Here is a 19,646-nt window from a genome sequence, read left to right on the forward strand (position 1 = left end):
TGGACCAGTATGGACAATACTGAGCTAGGTGGACTGATACTGTATAAAGCAGCTTCCTATGTTCCTATGCATGTCCACATGCCACAGCAAACATTCCAAAAAGAAGAAAATGTAATTGCTGTGTATAATGAATGATTCAGATGGCCCTTTGTTATGGGAATAGTGGTGCGTTCCAGCCATGGCCAAAAAGTGTCCAGCCATATGCTGAATGATAGTGTGAATTGCCAAAGGTACCAGATTAAACATTATCATCCAGAGTCTAGTTTTACATTCAGGCAAAGAGAATATAAGGCACAGAGGACCCACTGCTGAGGTGCCTTCAGGATGAGAAATACATTTAGTATAATCCACTTGCTCTAAGGACAAAGCTTGGAGGGGGAGAGAATCAATAAAAGATGTGAGAAAAATGAGAAGAGCAAAGCCTGTTAAGAAAAAAAAAGTAGCAGTTGTTCACACTCCAAATGAGAAATCCTCAAAAATTATAGTTTCATTTGCAAAAGACTATTCAGGATATTCTAGACCAGTCAAAAACCATTTTCCTGAAGATAGCAAGCTATAAACAGAGTGACTTCACTGCTTAGGAATTAACCTAAATTGGAAGCCTAGTGCATATTATACAGATTATTATTATATCTTGAGCATTTATACATCAGGCTGATAAACCTCTTCTGGGGAATGCCTTGCTCTGGTCTTTGTGCCAAAGCTGTCTAATTCCTGTTAATTAAAAAATAAAATTTCTGATGGGACTCCTGAGCATCCAATGAAGCTGAATGAAGGAACATTTGGGAGGATGGAAAAAAGAAAGGACTTCTTCACATTGTATATAGTTAAACTGTGGGACTTGCTATAAAAGGAGGCTGTGATGGCCACTAACTTAGACAAGTTCACAGAGGATTAGGCACTAATCCACAGCCACTGTCAGAGGCAGTAGGCCTCTCAATCACAGTTGCTAGGAACCACAGGCAGGCAGAGTGGCTGTTGTGCATAAGTCCTGCTTGGGCGCTTCTCACATACTTCTGGCTGGCCATTGTGAGAACAGTATGCTGGACTAGATGGGCCATTGACCTGGTCCAGTAGGTTCTTCTTCCAAAGCAGGAAGGACGCCTCGTCTGCATTTCCTGTCCCCATCAATCAGACACCACCTGGAGCTGCTCTAGGGATGAAAGTCTCAGTGGTGCACTTATCCACACATGCTAAAATTTCTCATATATTACGTATATACATTATTATACTTTTAATATTACGTACACATACACGCACACACACCAATACACTTCAGGTTTCCTGCGGTAACCAGCACATAAATAACACATATAACTGCATAAAAATACCTATGCAATTATACTTCTAAAATTATGCAGCAGAAATATAGTACTGCATGGGGCTTGACTATTTTATATGTATCTAATATACATACAGTGGTGCCTCGCAAGACGAAATTAATCCATTCCGTGAGGCTCTTCGTATAGCGGTTTTTCCGTCTTGCGAAGCAAGCCCATTGACAGCTTAGCGCTATTAGCGGTTTAGCGGCTTTTAGCGGATCAGCTGATAAGCGGCTTGTCAGCTGATAAGCAGCTTAGCGGCTTAGGAAAAGGGGGGGAGGGGGAAAAACCCGCAGGATCTCGCAAGACATTTCATCTTGCGAAGCAAGCCCATAGGGAAATTCGTTTTGCGAAGCCCCTCCAAAACGGAAAACCCTTTCGTCTAGCGGGTTTTCCGTCTTGCGAGGCGTTCGTCTTGCGGGGCACCACTGTATTCCTTTTCTGTGTCATTTTGCACTTACATAGTCAGGATTTCTTTCTTTCTTTACAATGATGTACAGACATAAGCAAGTACTTGATGCAAGAGGTAGCCCCGTATAGGTAGAACTTGGATGGATCAGAAACACCAGCTTCTGTGTATAAATCTGTTAAAACTGATTCTTCCTTCATCTCTAAACTGATCTCCTCTGCCCCCGCCCCCCTGTTTCCACAAGGGAAGTCTTGTAGCCCCAGAAACAGCCTGGTGGGACTTCTGCTTAAGTTCATCTAAAATGCTGCAAGACCATCTCCACACAACTCTGTGCATGCTGAGAACAACTTTTCATCCCCTGATCTATATAGGTAAACATTTCCTCCCCTCACATCTACAAATATGGTCTAACTTCATTAAATGTATCAATTAGGGAGACACAATTTGATACCTACAAAGCTAAACAAACTCTATGCAGAAAATCAATTTTAATCCTGGAAATGTACAGCAGATAATGCAAATTTGTTGCATACATTCTGAGATCGCCCAAGCGCAATGAGCTATCAAGGACAAATGGTGCAGATTATATATGAAATTATAAGAACAATATGTATAACTCCAAAACTAATTCTGTTCAATATATGGCTTGCGTGTATCCAACTAAGTTATACTCAGAGCAGGCCCACTGAAATGAATGAACCTGTCCATTTCAGCCTCTGCAAAATCCTGAGACCACCACAAACCTCTTTGAAACATGAGCAGCTTCTAATTTTCATTTTTCATTGAGATGGCACCCTGGCAGTGTAATGGTAACTCATTGAAAGAAGAATTAGAAGCTGTCTCTGCAGTACCTTACCCTGTTTTGGATTCGATTTTGCAAAAATATCCCTTTCAGGAATTACTTACATTTAAATTATGACTCCAGTTTGCCAGTGTTTGGACTTAAAAGCCATACTTTCTAAGTCACTGTTATTGCTGTAGTAGATTTAGGGGTATGAAAGGCCTTCTGTTTCCTGCTTCATATTAACAAAGCATTTGTTTAGCAAGCAGATTAGGACAGATGTTGCCACAAGACCTTAAATTATAAAGCCAGTCCCTCACATGGGTGCTTTTTTCTTTTCTTTTTTGAGAGTAAAATGACAGTCCTCATGGAGGGCTAAAGTAAATCAAATATGACTCTGTCCATCTTGCTTTGGGCAAACTTCCCTAATGAATGTACAATAGCATTTCCCAACATCTCTTATTCTAGGACCTCACTTAGGAACATAGGAAATCAAAGAACTACTCTGCTTATAGAATCATAGAATTATGGAAGGGACCCCAAGGGTCATCTAGTCCAACCCCCCTATGTTCTTAATTTTCACATCAGTATCTAATAAAGATCTCTCTTTAGGATCTATCAATTTCTGAACCTTTCTCTTCCTTTTTTTGCAGGTGTCCATGGTGGCAACTGGATTGCGAGAGAATGGCCTAGTGCCTATCTTGTTGTCAACTTGATGTGAGATAAATACATTTTTAAAAATTTCTATGCCTCTTAAAATTTGTCTTCGCCTTTGAAATCTGTTGTGAACTAGTAAATTTGTTTCAGCCTAGTTTTTATTTTCTGCTGCCCTCTGCTGCATTCTGATTTCAAATGTTGTATTGTGGCTGTACACAGAGGCAGCCACCTGTTTCACCACCTGAGGAGAAATGGGAATCACTGCCTCTGGCCCTGCCGCCCCTGTGCTGGAACGGCTCGCTCTTGGCGGAGGCAGTGGGGCAGGCAAAGTGCCACCTCTTGCACTTCTGCCGCCTGAGGCACACACTTCACCCCGCTTCATGGGCAGGCCGGCTCTGGCTGTGCAGTAGACTCGCAACTCCCATATGTTACACGGCTGAAGATCAGCCAGTTGAAATCACGCAGATTTGATGCATGGAAGGTGCAATGGAAGGTGCATGGAAGGTTTAAAAGCTATTTTTGCACAGGGCTTTCCCAGCACGGAAAGCACTTTTAAGCTCTCTGCCTTGCTCTGGGAGGCTCTTACACAGGCTCTGAAGGCTCTCAAGAGATTTTGCAGGAACTCAGATGGCCCTGCAATGTCTCCTGACAGTGTCTCAGAGCCCAGAGAGCTGCCTTGCTTGTGAGGTAAGACTTGTTTGGCGTGTCTCCTCCAGAAGGTAAGATAGCTCATGTGGGGGCAGTTCCAAGATATGCACACTATCACTGGGACCTCATTCCCGTGTAAGTTGTGTGTGGAGTGTATTTATTATCTTGTATTCATTCTGTAGGCTGCCCAGATAACAAATGTTTATAAGGCAGGCTATGAATATAAGTAACTACGTAAGTAAATGAACAGATAATGAAATAATTATCAGGTTGTAAGGTTCTAGTCCATATGGGCAGCCTCCCAGTATTTTGCACTGCATTACTTAAAAGCCTTCCCCTAGTCTCTGGCCCCTTTCCTGCAGAGGTGCACGGTGAGGCAAAGTCATTTTCCACCAGGGAACTCACTGAGGTATGCCTTGCTCAGCTTCCCATGATTCCCAGAAATGCACATTGCAAGCTCACTGGATTGATTAATCAATTGGTTAAAAGACACCCTGAAAAATATTGATAGACAGGCAGATGGACAGACAGACGGACAGATGATAGACAGGCAGACAGATAACAGGAATCATAGTTCTCCCTGGAATCAAACCTCTACTGGATAAAATGTGATATCAGCACTTCAATCCCGTGCATCTCTGCTCCAAAGTAAATCTTATTTAATTCAGTGCGACTTACTCCCAAGTAACCATGTAGCCAGAGTTGTCTTTGCTGTATCAGCTGATCATTTCCCCAGAACATTGAGATATAAAGGAGAAAGTTTGCAAAAGGAGGGTGTTTGCAGGATTTCTTTTGCAAAACTGGTGTGAGAAGATATAGGTCCGTACACACATACACACACACACAATACGTTGCCTAACAGATGAGGGAAATCTATAAAATAATGCTGAAGATCAAGCCTATTAGGCTGCCACCCATATGAACTCATCATCACACGGAGTGGCTGTTGGGCAAATGTTCCATGTCTGCATGGCTCTCCAGTCTGAATGACCCTATTCCCTAGCAAGTGTATCTAGAATCATAGCCTGAAGTTTCTTTTTAATGTGTCTCCTGCCTTGGGCAACAGTATGATTCTGTTTTCCTTGTTCAATCAGGTTAGCACAGAAAGTGCTTCAGCGACATTCCCTTGTCATGTATTTTAGCGCAACAAGGGAAGCATTCAGTTGTAAACACTGAAAGGAAATACTTGTTCATCTATTGGGCTGCTGAAGTCCTGGGAATATGATAGTCGAGTGGCAAAATTGCAAAGCTAAAAATAAGATTGGAGACAGACCTTCTAATCAAATGAAAGCAGAAAACAAAAAGATCAGAGCACCCACCATCTCTCGCGCAGAGGATGTTCTATGCAAAATGCAATCATGGTTTTCAGAGGAGTTCTCAAATCAGTCTGCTACAACAAAAAATACCATTGAATCTGGCGTAGGGATGGGAGCGAAATTTGATTCAAATTGGAATTAAATGTGAATCAAACTAATTTGCACTAAAAATAATAATACGCAAATGGAAATGCATCCTTTGAAATTAGCACTTTCCAAGATAATGCAATGCAATGCAGTTCTCCAGCCCAGTTAGATGTACAAAAATGGATACCCTCCAGTAAAGTGAGCCTAAAAATGGATATATTGATGACAATAACATACAAACATACATATTGGGGGGGGGGGAATGGACTGCAACGCTGATGAATTTTCATGATGACTTTTTTTTAAAAAAAAAGAATTTGCAAACTGATTTGGAGACCTACAGGCAAAGCTTTGGTGGACTAGAGTCCACATCAGCCTTTCTCAACCTTGGGTCCTACAGTTCCTTGTTGAACTACAGCTCCCATCATTCCTAGCCAGCATGGCCAGTGCTTGTGAATAATGGGAGCTGTAGTTGAAGAACATCTGGGGACCCAAGTTTACGAAAGGCTGGTCTACATCATCAGATGCATTTAGTGTCCTCCTCAGTTGGCAGAAACAGATGCCTGCAAGGGCAAACGAGTGGCCTTAAGCTCTTCAGATCTGCCTCTTTAGCAACATGGGACTGGGTTCCAAAACATCCTGCTTTAATAGACATTCTTTCTCTCTAGTAAGCCCTGAGAACTGTAGCTGGGGTGCAGAGGAGAGGGACATTGCACTGAGCACACAGCCACAATTTTAGGCAGGTAATGTTGCATGTGAGATTCTGTGCAAGCTGCAGGCTTTGTGCTTGCATTTTATTTTGTTTTATTCTTTAACTACTGATGAAATCAGATGTTAAAAACAATCTAAAAAATCCAAAATATAAATAAAACCAGCAGTTTTTAGCATACACATCATAAAACAAAATGGTGTATTAAAATAACATACCACATTTACAAGTCTGGGTGCAGCAAGCTTGCTTAATCAAAAACAAAGGTTTATATCTGTTATTGTTCCTTGCTGGGTTAGGTTACTTGGGAGACCGGGATTTGTTAAGTCAGTAACAGGAGGGGCAAAGTGGTTAGCCCTGACCCAGCTGCTAAACTGTTGAAGCCACTACAAATCTACAAAGGAGAATTCCTTGAGCGAGGTCTAAAGTGATAAGAGAGGCTCCCTTGATTGCAAAAAGAGAGAGCAGCAAGCTGCCTTTCAGCTATGTCTCTTGGGCAGGGTATGCGCCAGGGGAAAGGAGTTTAACTGAGGCGACAGCTGTGGAAAGCAACAACTTTGCCTTTTGTAGCATGCTGCTGCAGGCATATCTAAAACCACTGCCTGATAGGGTGGTTCATAAAAAACTATTTTTTGAAAATGCCTGCTCCAAAGGTCTGGTCTTACTACACTAGGGATTATATAGCTATATCTGAAATTTCATGCATATCAGTTAATATCTTGACCCTGCTCCACTGAATTGAAATTTCAGCCTTCACGACATAGGAAAACGGCCAAGTAAACAGCTATTTTTGTGGAGAAAGGTCGAGATATTAACTAATATGCATGAAATTTCAGATATAGCTATATAATCCCTAGTGTAGTAAGATAAGACCTTTGGAGCAGCCATTTTTTAAAAAAGTTTTTTATGAACCGCCCTACTGCCTCAACAGGGTTCAAGGGCAGGTCTTGACGGAGCCTGGGTTCACAGGGCTCAGACTTGGAAATTACTTGAGCGTTCTTCACTCCCATATTCAACAATATGGGAAAGGGGCAAGCCACCCATGAAGAAAGCAGAAGCAATTCCTCAGGGCGGCAGGCTCAGGACCATTGAGAGGGGAGGGAGATCTGGCCCCCCAAGCAGCAAGCTGCTCTTTGCCCGCCTCCTCCACTGCCTCCTACCCCCCTCTCACATCCTCCTCTGTCTTTGTCCACCCCCACTGCCACTGGCACACACCCCGGCCTCTTTTTCAGGCCTCCTTTTTCTCCCCTTTTTCTCAGCAGTTGGGGTGGAAGCAAAAGAGGAGCTTGCATCAGGGGCCGGGGAAAAGTCAGTATCAAGGTGGGAGATGCAGCACTTTCCATTTGGGCTCAATGGCAAAATGTGCTGGGCCAGCCCTGATATGGGAGCACCCCTCCCTCAACATGCATGCATACAACATAAATGTGCTGTGTATTCCACACACACCCCTGCATACGTCCATTATGGATGTGACCAGGGTGCCAGTGACAGTGGCAATATGTGCCTATAGATGTCCCTTTAGTGCAGGAGTGAGGAACTTGTGGCTCTCAATATGTTATTGGGCTCCCAGTTTCCCATTAATCCCTGGCCATGTTAGCTGGGACTGGTGAGAGCTGAGGTCCATTGACACCTGAAAGGCACCATGTCCCTCCTCTCTAGTGTTTTGGGAGCTGCTCTTGTGGGCGCAGCAAGCACTCCATTAGACACATTGGGAAAGTGGTTCTAAGAGCTGGACCAGATGAGCAGAATCCTTGTGCCGAGATGTACCACTACAGTTTGTGGGGGTGGGGGTGGGGACTCGTGTTTGAAACATCTTCACTTAAAAAACATTACCTCTTAATTAAGATATGGTCAAAAAGTACAAGCCTAGAACGTTCTCCTTGACATGCTAATTTTAGGCGTGAATAGTGCATTTAATGTGTGTATGGCATTTATACAACTGACACCCCTCCCCTCCGTTTCAAGCAGTGGTTCTCAGCCTTTGGGTCCCCAGATGTTGTTGGACTACAACTCCCATCATCCCTGAGCTCTGGCCTTGCTAGCTAGGGGAGATGGGAGTTGTAGTTCAACAACATCTGGGGACCCACAGGTTGAGAAAGGCTGGGTAGCATGAAACAGTAAAGCCCAGTACCACATGGGAGATCTACTCTTCTGTTTTATCTCTCAGCTGACTCTATTTTCTGTACAGTGAGGGTTGTGGCTCTGTAGTACAGCATCTGCTTTGCATGCAGACAGTCCTAGGTTCAATTTTTTGTCATCTTTAGGTTGGACTGGGACAGACTTCCCTGTTTGAAAGCCCAGAGAGCTGCTGCCAGTCAGTGTAGCCATTACTGAGCTAGATGAGCCAAAGATCTGATTCAGTATAAGGCAGCTTCCTATGCTTCTGTGGGCGGCATAAGAACTATATACCTGCTTCCCGTAAAGTGTCAAAACAGTGACAGATCTGGAGACTGATTTCTTACTTTCAATAACTGCATGGTTGAATTCCTAAGCTACTCCTTGTAACGAACCCACAGGTACAACGGTGGCCACCCGGACAGTATAAAACAATAATCATAGAATTGTAGAGTTGGAAGAGTAACCATGAGGGTCATCTAGTCCAACCCCTTGCAATGCAGGGGTCTTTTGCCCAATGTGGGGCTCAAACTCACGACCTTGAGATTAAGAGTACAGTAGTGCCCCGCAAGACGAATGCCTCGCAAGACGAAAAACTCGCTAGACGAAAGGGTTTTCCGTTTTTTGAGGTGCTTCGCAAGACGAATTTCCCTATGGGCTTGCTTCGCAAGACGAAAACGTCTTGCGGGTTTGCTTCCTTTTTCTTAAAGCCGTTAATACCCGGGGAATCTGCGCTCCACAAGACGAAAAAATCGCAAGACGAAGCAACTCGCGGAATGAATTAATTTCGTCTTGCGAGGCACCACTGTATCATGCTCTATATATTGATTAATCCCATTCTCTAAAATGGATGCATTGAGGGGAAGCACTTATTCATTCTGTTGAAAGGGGTCAAAAAGACAGGTGGTTGTCTCCGACTGAAGTCTACTCAGGGCAGACGCACTGAAATTAATGGACATGACAAATTTAGGTACATCAATTCCAGTAGGTCTACTTTGAGTAGAACTTAGTTGGAGACAACTCAGCAAGCATAGGCAAACTCGGCCCTCCAGATGTTTTGGGACTACAACTCCCATCATCCCTGACCACTGGTCCTGTTAGCTAGGGATGGTGGGAGTTGTAGTCCCAAAACATTTGGAGAGCTGAGTTTGCCTATGCATGACTCAGAGGCTAGGAATGTTCCATTTATTGACACTATACTATACCTAGTTAGCCAATTATCCTTTTATACAGCAGGCATTTTACTACACATGGAGGTGCCCCCCCCAACATCTGAACATTGGTATTGGCATCTTAAGCACACAATAAAGTCCACAGCCCTTTATATGGGTTTATTTAACCTGGACTGATTATCATCCCCCCCCCCCCCCGTTCTGCACTCACAGTTATACTCTTAAGTGTTATGCTACTACAGTGAGCCAAGACTCTCCACTCCCCCTAGAAGCATGAAAGAAGGGGCGAGGTGGTGGTGAACCCAACCACAGTAATCATGGGTAAAACAAGGCAGTTAAGGTATATAAAGAAGGACCAGATTCACTAAGTTACTTTGAATGATATAATCCCAAGAATCACAAAGAGTATTTGGAAACATAAAGGACACGACACCAATCCCAAAGGGACCTCCCCTTTCTGTGTTCCTTCACTGATCTGCAAGCCTTTCTTCTTGACCAAGATGCTCTTACACTGGCACATTCTGAACACACGTCAGCTGCCAGATACAAAAATGCCCAGCTGGATATGAAATCTTCTTGACTCTGTTCCTGCAGGATCCCAGAAAGAAAGGGGGGGGGGGGCATGCACAAAATATTACCAAGAAAGCCTTTCAGGCAGAGAAGCCTGCACAAGAGAGCCAAATGGGCAAACACACCAACAAAAGAAGCACAGAGCTTTGCTTTTTAAAAAAGAAAAAGAAAGAAAATGGCAAACAGAACCATTCATGCAACAATCAAATCAAATAAAAATGGCTGACATTATTAAAAGACACACACAGAGATACAGATACACACCCACCAGCTTATCCTGAAATAAACCACCTTTGTTCTGGGTCCTGGCTGGTTAGTGTTGTGATACACATTTTATTCTGACCATTTTATCAACAGATATTCTGAGTATATTTGACTTCCAGTGCAGTGCATGCTGCAGATTATCTGTCAGATGGGCATCCTGGATAGAACAGTCCAGAGGTAGGCTGCAAGAAAGACAAAGCCATATGGCAGAGAGCTAATTGGTTTGCGTTTGGCTCCCTCCTGGATTAGGCAGGGCTTCTCTGCTAGTTTTGCATCTCTTTCCCCCACAGCCAAAGGCAAATCATAGGAGGTATTTGCGTGGCCCCATGATTCACTGGCATGGAAAGCATGCTGCTCCTTGATTAAACTTCAATCTCTCTGTCTCTCGTTTTCCACGCCCAGATAAGCACTTCGCCGAGTTGCCCCCGCTGTGCTGCTGACCTCTTTTTACTCCTTGGCGACTGAGAAAACCGTAAGGCGACAATAATCTACCCAGCACCAGAACTGCGACCAGCACAACCCACCCGGTGCGGGACAAAGGCTTGCTCTAGGCACCAGAACTGAGAGTCCGGGAGAGGGGTGCGATATCAGCACAGAGGCAATGTTCCTGGCTTGATGGCATATGGCATTGCTCAGTATTCACAGCCAGCCCTGTCGCTCGGCACAGAAGTCTGTGGCGTGAACCACTGGTGTGCAACAGACAGTAGCAAAAAATGAAAGAAAAGGAAAAACCAAATCACAAAGGAGAGGGCAGGTCTGCCGTTCGGCCATAAGCACAGCCACGCTGGATTTCCCCCACCGCCTCTCTGCTCCGAGGGATCAACGCCCAACCCAGCTTAGCTTTCTCTCCACCCACCTACCTCAGTCAAACAGTTCTGAATGAGAAAATATTAATATGTGGAAGAAAATTAACCGTAGATTTTGAGGGAGATTTGAGGGGTGGGGGAGGCAGGTTGGTGAGACGGATTGTACGATGCAAGGGAACCATTTTGCAATCTGGGCTGCCCACCGCCTCCTACTTATGGCTGTAGTAGTGACTCTACTCCACGCTCACCCCGCATAGTACTATCTCCCCGCAGACGTGCCTGCAAGGACTTGTGGACCGACTCAACGCACCCCTCAAGTTATTCTTTTTTAAAAAAATTATAATTGAGGTGGGGGCATCCTCAGTCTCGCCACCACTCTCGTGACCCCGCCTCAGTGCATAAAAGGAATAAAGCCGCGATCTGCTCGCCTGTTCGCAGTGCCTTCTGGACGCAAGGAGTGTCTGTGCGCGCCGAGGCTTAAGCAAACACACAAAGGATATGAATACATACACCCTTCCGGAACAGCAGAAGCAGGCGCTTGGGGAGGGGCAGCAGCATGGACCACGTTCCCTTTTTCCTTACTCCAGATCGCCTTCCCCACGCTGGAACTCCACACCCGCGCGCAACAGCAGGAAGGCGAGCAGAGCAGCCACGCGAAAAGCAAGATCGCTTTGGATCGCTCCCTTTCTCAAATCCGTATACACACATACACACATTTATATATATTTGCATAGGTGCAATCGCTTACTGTGCGTGGCAGTGGAGGAAGCCGGATCCCAGTCCCATGCCGCCAGCCAAGGGAGCAGCAGCAGCAGCAGCAGCAGCCGGCGGAGCCTCCTTAAGCGCGAGCGAGGCTCAGCACCTTTGCGCTGAACAGCTCCACACACAGCCTACCCATGCGCGTCGCTTCTCTTGCACCAGCCGCCGCCGCCGCCGCCGTGGCCACCGCAGGCTCCATCCTTCATCCCCGCCCAACTCCGCCCCCGGCTTCTCCCATTGGATGCGCCGCCTGGCTGATTGATGCTGAAGCGATCGTTCCAATTCCACCCCCTCTTTCTTCCCCAAAACACACACACACGAGTGACGCCAGCCAAAGGAGGAAACTATTTCTCCCAAGCGGGAGTCCAAGAGGAAGGTTTGGACTACACTTCCCTGCCACCTCTGCGGCGGATCGCTCTCTCGCACGCGCCTCTGCAGCAGGGGGTCCTGGGATTTGTAGTGCTTGCCTGCCAGGAGGTATTCCCCCCCCCCCCAACGAGACAGCCAGGCTCCTATCTCCTGGTGTGCAAAGGTGATAAGGTATCGAGGGAAGGTCCTGTAACCAAGAAAGTGACTGAGGTCCATTTAAAACTTACATGGATAGGGTCTCAGAGGGGTAGCTGTAAGAACTGGGTTGGTATTAAAGCCATGATTTCTTTGGAAATGCGAAGTGGAATAATAATTATAACCCCTTGAATTCTGCTTTGAATTTGAGCACAATCTTATTAGTACATAGTTAAGTACATGTTTCTATTTAAGCTGTAAGCCACCTTGAGTCCCTGTCTGGGGGAAAAGGTGGGATATAAATAAATACAATAATACATAGATAGATACATAGAATCATAGAATCATAGAGTTGGAAGAGACCACAAGGGCCATTGAGTCCAACCCCCTGCCAAGCAGGAAACACCATCAGAGCACTCCTGACATATGGTTGTCAAGCCTCTGCTTAAAGACCTCCAAAGAAGGAGACTCCACCACACTCCTTGGCAGCAAATTCCACTGTCAAACAGCTCTTACTGTCAGGAAGTTCTTCCTAATGTTTAGGTGGAATCTTCTTTCTTGTAGTTTGGAACCATTGCTCCGTGTCCGCTTCTCTGGAGCAGCAGAAAACAACCTTTCACATACATACATACATACATACATACATACTCCTTTGCTGTACTTCCAAATATGCCTGTGGACATATTTTTTTAGCAATCAGTTTTCAACAAAATTATTGAGTGGCCTGAAAGCAGGAATCCCTTGCAAACAGTCCCCAGGCCAGCATCTGGTTTACAGTGGGGATAGGAGAGCCAGAGCATCTGAAATCCAGCACTCAGCAGAGTTGAGGATATAAATAAAGATGCCTCTTGAGGTAATTAGGAGGGACAGAGCAAAAGCAAGCAAGGATGTTGCAGTGCCAGATGCTCTTTTTTAATCCTTGAGGCTAGCGGTCAAGCCAACCATATGGCCAGTTGTGTCTTCCAGATGTATAAATGCACATAATTGCTAAAAAGTGAAATGGAGCACTGTTATTATCATGTGCCTTTTCCTCAGCTTTCTGGAATAGAGCTGAAATGGACTTGTGAGACGTTGATGTTTTGCATCACAAGAAACCTGCCAGATCAGACCAAGTACTCATCTAGTCCAGCATCCTGTTTTCACAGTGGCCAACCAAATGCTGTAATGGGAAGCCTGCAAGCAAGACATGAGTACTTTCTCCACTCATGTTCCCCAGCAGCTCGTATTCAGATATTTGCCACCCCTGACACTGGAGGTAGTCCATAATCATAACGGCTAGTGGACATTGGAAGCCATATACTCCAATGATTCCTTTTAAAGCCCTCCAGGTTGGCCACCACTGCATGAAAATCACAATTTAAATTATTATCTTTTGAACCTGCAGGCAAACATTTGGAGTTGGGGAGGATTTTGATGCACATGTAATGTCTTGTGAGGCCTTCTAATTTCATTCCCCGTTGCCTGTATCCAGGCATCTTTGCCTCTCTGCTTTCTGAGGTCCAGGATTCTCAACAGCCCCTTGCCATGACAGGCAGTGGAGCAGGTGAGTGACAAGCAAGAGGGAGGGATGAAGTGAGGCAGGGGGAACACCATCACACCAGGAAATTTAAAGTTGAAGCGTGGCTTCCCAAGTTGAACCCCAGCAATCCTGCTGTGTCCCTGCAGGAGAACTGATATCTCCCTTAAGCATCCTTCAGGGTGCTTCAGAAGATAGGGGTGGGGAAGAAATTGGATTCCGTCTGCATTTAAAGAAAAAGCAAGCCAGTTCACACTTTCCCAAACAATATGTGAACCGAAACACAGCCGTCTATTAAAATTATCAGTTCTCCAGATTTTGCAGTGCAGTTCTCTAGCCACTATACTAGGGTAAACATGACTGAGTTGAATTACTTTTTAATGATTATCTTATATGTTTTTACCTTTTTGTATTTTAATTTGTTGAGTCCTGGGCAGGGCCCCCCCAGGATATTTATTTATTTATTATTAAATTTGTATACTACCCTATACCCATTGATCCCAGGGTTAAATATAATAATAATGTAGGTTCATTGATTTCTGTACAGAACCTAAGGCAGCTCACAGCATAATTCAAAACACATACAACTGAAAACAGAGAATAAATATATATATAAAAAAATAATTCAGTAACTCTATTAAAAAACAACACTGAAAGCCACTTGAAACTAATGATAATAATAAAATATAATTGACAGCCATTGGCTATTCTGGGGACAAACTGAGAAGCCCCTGCAGACTTGAGGCTTGAGCCAGAACCAGTTGCCATTTTCTACTACTACTTTGGATTTCTCCTTGCTAAGGGTGCACTTAGTGTGATATGAGGCTCTTTCAGTGAATCTTGGCAGCTCTCAAGCTGCAACAGGAGCGGAGAGTTCTTATCCCCCAAACAATGTTCCAAGTGCAGTCAGCACACAAAGCAATATGGTGAAAATAAATTGCTCTATAAGTGAGTTTGAAAAGAGGGGGAGAGAGAAACATTTTAAGAGAACAATCCAAATTCTGTACAGTGAAAAGGAAGACAATGTTCTTAACAGAGAAAGAGCAAAAAGTAGAACAGAAACAGAAGAATGGGATTGGGGCATTGGTCAGAGTTTCCCCAAATGTCCTTAGGCAAATTTTGGATGGATAAAATGAACATCCACCTGGCATGTAGGCATTTTAGGAGGTTGATGGCAGGCTGGGAAGGCTGGTGCTCCCATCCAGTATCCTTGGGCAGTTGCCAAGGCTCTGGCTGTACAACTGGGGCCACTACCATCCTACATTGGATCTCAGGATTAGGATTATTTAGGATTAGTGGGGAAGTGCCTAGCACTGCCCAAGAATTTTTAGAACCCAAGGAATATAATAGTGGTTTTTAAATGGATGGTGTAATTTCTGAATTTGGAGCCATCTTACCAAAAATTGGTTGACGTTGTGCCAAAGCCACATTTGGGCTTGCCATCTTGATTCAAAATGGTGCCCAGTATCCAGACATGAATGAAGACTGCTGCCCCCATCCACTTAAGGAACTTGAATGCAGAGTTTCGCAACGATATCTCAAGAGATAGCAGAACCTATTCCAAAAACTGTGCGAAGTCATACCAAGGTCACTTTTTAGTCTGCCACCTGAATTCAGAATGGCCCCCGGCCTGAAGACGGCCACCCCCATCTTGGGAACCCTCATGCCAAGCTTGGCGGTGATACCTCAAGAAGTAGCCAAACCTGTAGAGAACAGACGGATGGACAGATGGACAGACAGGGGGTTGTGGTGAAGAAACCAAATTAGAGGTTCCTTGTGTAGCCCACCCCACAGCATGTTTTTGTTTTTGCTGTAGTTTTAACTGCTTCTGTGATGCATTCTTTCTCCTCTTAAAATAAGCCGATTAATAAATGTGTGTTAAATTAATTTAATGCATACATGCACACATAAAATTCAAGGTTAGATAGCTGTTGTTGTTGTTTTAATGATGTTTACATGGCAGACACTTAAAAAAAATTAAAGCAAATGCTCAAGAATATTATTCATCAATATGGTTTCAGTCAGTGGCTAAAAATTAGATTCAATCAGGCAATATTTTGGGGGCCAGTAGGCACTTTCTATTGTAAAGCAGAAGGGGAGAGTAAGGAATCAAGGAGCTCTTGACAGCATCTGAGGACACAGCGGGAACTTTGCAAAGCTTTCTTCAGTCCAATACCAGCAATTACCTTTTAATCACTCTTTTATATTCTGCAACATGACTTTGGATGGCACAGAATGGTATTGTGGCTGAGCACAACATTGCTGCAAAATACAGTAAAATTAAGGGAGACTTTCTATTCTTGAAAAATAAGAAAGGCTTCCTGCTGAACAGACAGGGCATAAGAAGTTCTGCCATTTATCCTGAATCAAATCTGCTGTCGTGTCTCTTCCTTCTGCCTTATGCTTCATAATGAGGCATCTAATCATAGCCTGCATTTTTACTGAGGCTTGATCAGGGCCTGTATTTTAAAATGAGCTTAAAGATTTTCAAATGTTCATGCCAGGCAGAAGACCAGCTGCCTAAGAACCTTGGCAAGATGTTTATTCTCCTGGATAAGGGGGCCCCCTGATTTATAGCAGAAAACAATTCTCAAAGTCAAAGGGAATTACAGGCTGACAGCCAAGGTTACACTGACCCTACATATTACAGAAGATAAAAAAGCAGAGAAAAACATAATTAAGAGTGGGTAAATAGTAAAATAAAACCATGTGCCTCCCATTCAACTTGAGCCATATTTTCCTAAGGTTCAAAGGTCAAGAGCAATGGAAAAGCATCTAGCTGGCAGAAAGGAAGAGAGTATTTTGGGAAGTCTTTTTCTAAAGTTGTTTCTTTCTTAAACTGAGATCCTTTTAAGATTTCTTTTCCTTTTAAAAAGCTATCTATGTTATGTATTAAATATATTGGCTTAAGTGTAATTATGCAAAGGAATTAGAAGCTAAGAAATGTTAAATCCTTATGCTAGATTCTTATTTCATATAGTTGGAAGAGATCACAGGGGCCATCAGCCACCAGCCCAGCCCCCCCTGCCAAGCAGGAAACATCATTAGAGCATACATATGGTTGTCAGGCTTTTGTTTAGAGACCTCCAAAGGAAGGAGATCTTTCAATGATGATCCTTGACATCTGTTTAAGATAAAAATTTAAGATTAAACCATTTGTTTTGGAGGGCAATAGGGCGAGGTGAGCTGGTAATTAAGGTTCCTTGTTGAGACACATGTAAGATATATTACTACTTATTTGTCACTTATAGATAGAAGAATATATATCTTTTTGTTTCCCATAAAAGGACAAGAGGAAATGGGTGTATCTTTTGTGATTGGTTCTAGCAAACAGCCAATAGGAATTTCAACCAGGCTGATTGGACAGAGGCAGCCACAGGAGGAGCAAGGGGGCTGGATTAAGGAAATATAAGTGCTGGCCAGAATGGCAGGAGGCCAGGCCAGAGCTTGGTAACCATATACCACTGTGCCTCATATTTATTTGTCTGACAAATAAATTATTATTTTAATTTCTCTATTGCTGCGTTGAATATTTCATCCCAGCTAAGCGTTAACCACAAGCAGGGTGCTACAATAACAGCCAGAAGAGATGTTGCATGTAATCAGATCTCCACGTTTTCTTTAAAGGGAGTGGGGAGGCAATTCTGATTGCAGCAGCCCTGTGCTCCCCAGTGCTGTTTTCCTGATCTAAATTGCCCCCCTCCCGTTCTCCAGTGCTGCTGTAAGAAACCCTTGGAAGAAAACACAGGGGGTGATAAAGGGACTTGCCTATTCCCACATCCCCCAGCTTCAGGGGACAATTTGATTGGAAGAACCACAGACCCAGGGCCTGAAAATGGTCTCCCAAGTACTCTGTTTGGCCCTTGGATCTCTCCCTTCACCACCCCCCTCCCCTGCCCTGATTCACACCCTGAAAGTATTTTTGCCTGGCTAGGATATGTCCTTGAACTCTGTCAATGCCTCCTGCTTGCCCAAATAGAACAATGTGTCGGTATTAACACAAGGTTAAAACTGCCCCTTCAAATTCAGGTTCAAACTTCACTCTCATGACTGCTCTGGAGTTTGTTTGGTTTTTTAACCTCTAGGATTGATAGTGAACATCCCACATGACCGCCTATTGTGGCTCTCTGCTTCATCAACTACCTCAGGTACTTTCCATAGGAGCTGTGTAAATCTTCCTTTTAATGTCGAGCCTCCCTGTGCTGGTATCACATGCACCCAAATTATGAAGGTGAAAATGTGGGCTGCGTGTGCTCTTACAAGTAACAAGGCCACTATTTTCTAATGCCGCAGGGCTCAGGGAGCAGATGACTCAGATTTTGACAAGGAATCAAGCTCTTGTTTCCTGACACTTATGTTAAGCCAGCAGCTTCTTTAGAACATCCTTTTGCGGGGCACATTATCTAAGTGCAAGCTGGAACCAAGAGTCTTCAGAGTTTTCTTAGAAATTTGCAGCGACGTAGCTGTATGGATTTCCCTGGGCTCCAAAGGGAGGGGGTTTCACGGACCCAGTTTGGAGTGGAATGGTATTGTAAAATTTAAACAACATCCTTGCTGTGTAGGCCATGGGTGATCAGGCCTGAGACACACAGTACGGGATTTTTTCTTTTACTCTCTCACACAAACACATACCAAGGACCCGGTATAGGGATCCTGTAACAAGCAAAAATGCTGCAGACACAGGGCTTTCTGACTGGCTGCCTTGTCATGATGAAAATGCATATTATATTTTTAAGCATGGTGTTAGTAAGCTGGCAAAGCTAATAAGCAGAAGCACCAGGGCCAACTTGTGTATTTGGCAACCTAGTAAGTTAATAAGACATTTATGCTCATGATATATTCACATATAATGCTTTATTCTGTTCTATCCTTTTAAAAGTAATGTTCCATTTTTAATCCAGTTGGAGCAACTTTGATAAGAAATAACTTATACCTTAGCAACTGCATGGCAACCAGGGCAGAGCAGTTACGTGTGTATGTACGTGTGTGTGTGTGTGTGTGAATAGATTTTGTTTACAGAAGGGTGAAGAAGTGAAGAAGCAGGTGTGACCTAGCAGATGAGCAATGTCAGCAGTCTGGACTTTGTTACTTTACAAGGCGGAAACTTTGGGCCTCTGCAAAGGGAGGGGTGTTCATGTTGGGGCAGCAGGAGAACAAATCAGGAAAGAGAAGGCGTCTGAAACACAACTGCACTTTATTGCTACGTAACAAGAATGGGGAGAGGAACTTGCTCAGCAGCACAGCATGTGAACGACAGGACTTCAAGAGGTCCAAAAAGCAGTGCACTGAAAACAGAGCGCCCCCTGGCATATATCACTGTTCCCACATCCAACACTGAGGCAAACTTGGATTTTGGCGATGCTGCTTTTGCAACCGAATGGCATTCTAGATGCAGTGCTTTGTATAATGTATAATGGCAGTTCTTAGTGCCAATTCATAGAAGGAAATTTGGGTGGAGAAGCCAATGCAGAGTGAAAGCAATTTGGAGCAGAGAAGTCCCAGTGGAACTGAGAAAACCAGTTGCTCTGTGGTGGAGCATCTGCTTTGCATGCAGATTGTCCCAGGGTCAATCTCCGGCATCTGTAGGTACATTGGGAATGTCCCCTGTCTGAAATCCTGAACAGTTGCTGCCAGTCAGTGTAGAGCAGGCATCGGCAAACTCAGCCCGCTAGATGTTTTGGGACTACAACTCCCATCATTGCTGACCACTGGTCCTGTTGGCTAGGGATGATGGGAGTTGTAGTCCCAAAACATCGGGAGGGCCAAGTTTGCCTATGCCTGGTATAGAGCAGTGATTCCCAAAGTGAGCAGCAGCAGCACCCCCTGAAGGGTGGTAGGATTACCTGGGGGGGGGCGCACTAAGAGGCAAGATGGTGGCAGGGGGCACTGGATGTGTAAATGACTTAACAGACTTAGAAAAGCTAGTCTCACTGGATCAAGTTCTTCAGTTTTGTTGAATTAATTTAACTGGATTTTGAATAAGTGTGTGATTAACTGTTACTGTTTTGAAG

General features: G+C 44.2%; 1 protein-coding gene across 1 annotated transcript in view; it reads right to left on the bottom strand.

Annotated features, from left to right (window-relative positions):
- Positions 1-11,799, bottom strand: part of SMPD3 (sphingomyelin phosphodiesterase 3) — a 129,572-nt gene extending 117,773 nt beyond the window's left edge. The window contains exon 1 of the mRNA XM_079988285.1: positions 11,605-11,799. The gene's annotated coding sequence lies outside the window, so the exon portion shown is untranslated. The remainder of the gene's footprint in view (positions 1-11,604) is intronic.
- Between the last annotated feature and the right edge of the window lie 7,847 nt (positions 11,800-19,646).

This window comes from Podarcis cretensis, assembly GCF_951804945.1.
Source record: "Podarcis cretensis genome assembly, chromosome: 8".
NCBI lineage: Eukaryota > Metazoa > Chordata > Lepidosauria > Squamata > Lacertidae > Podarcis > Podarcis cretensis.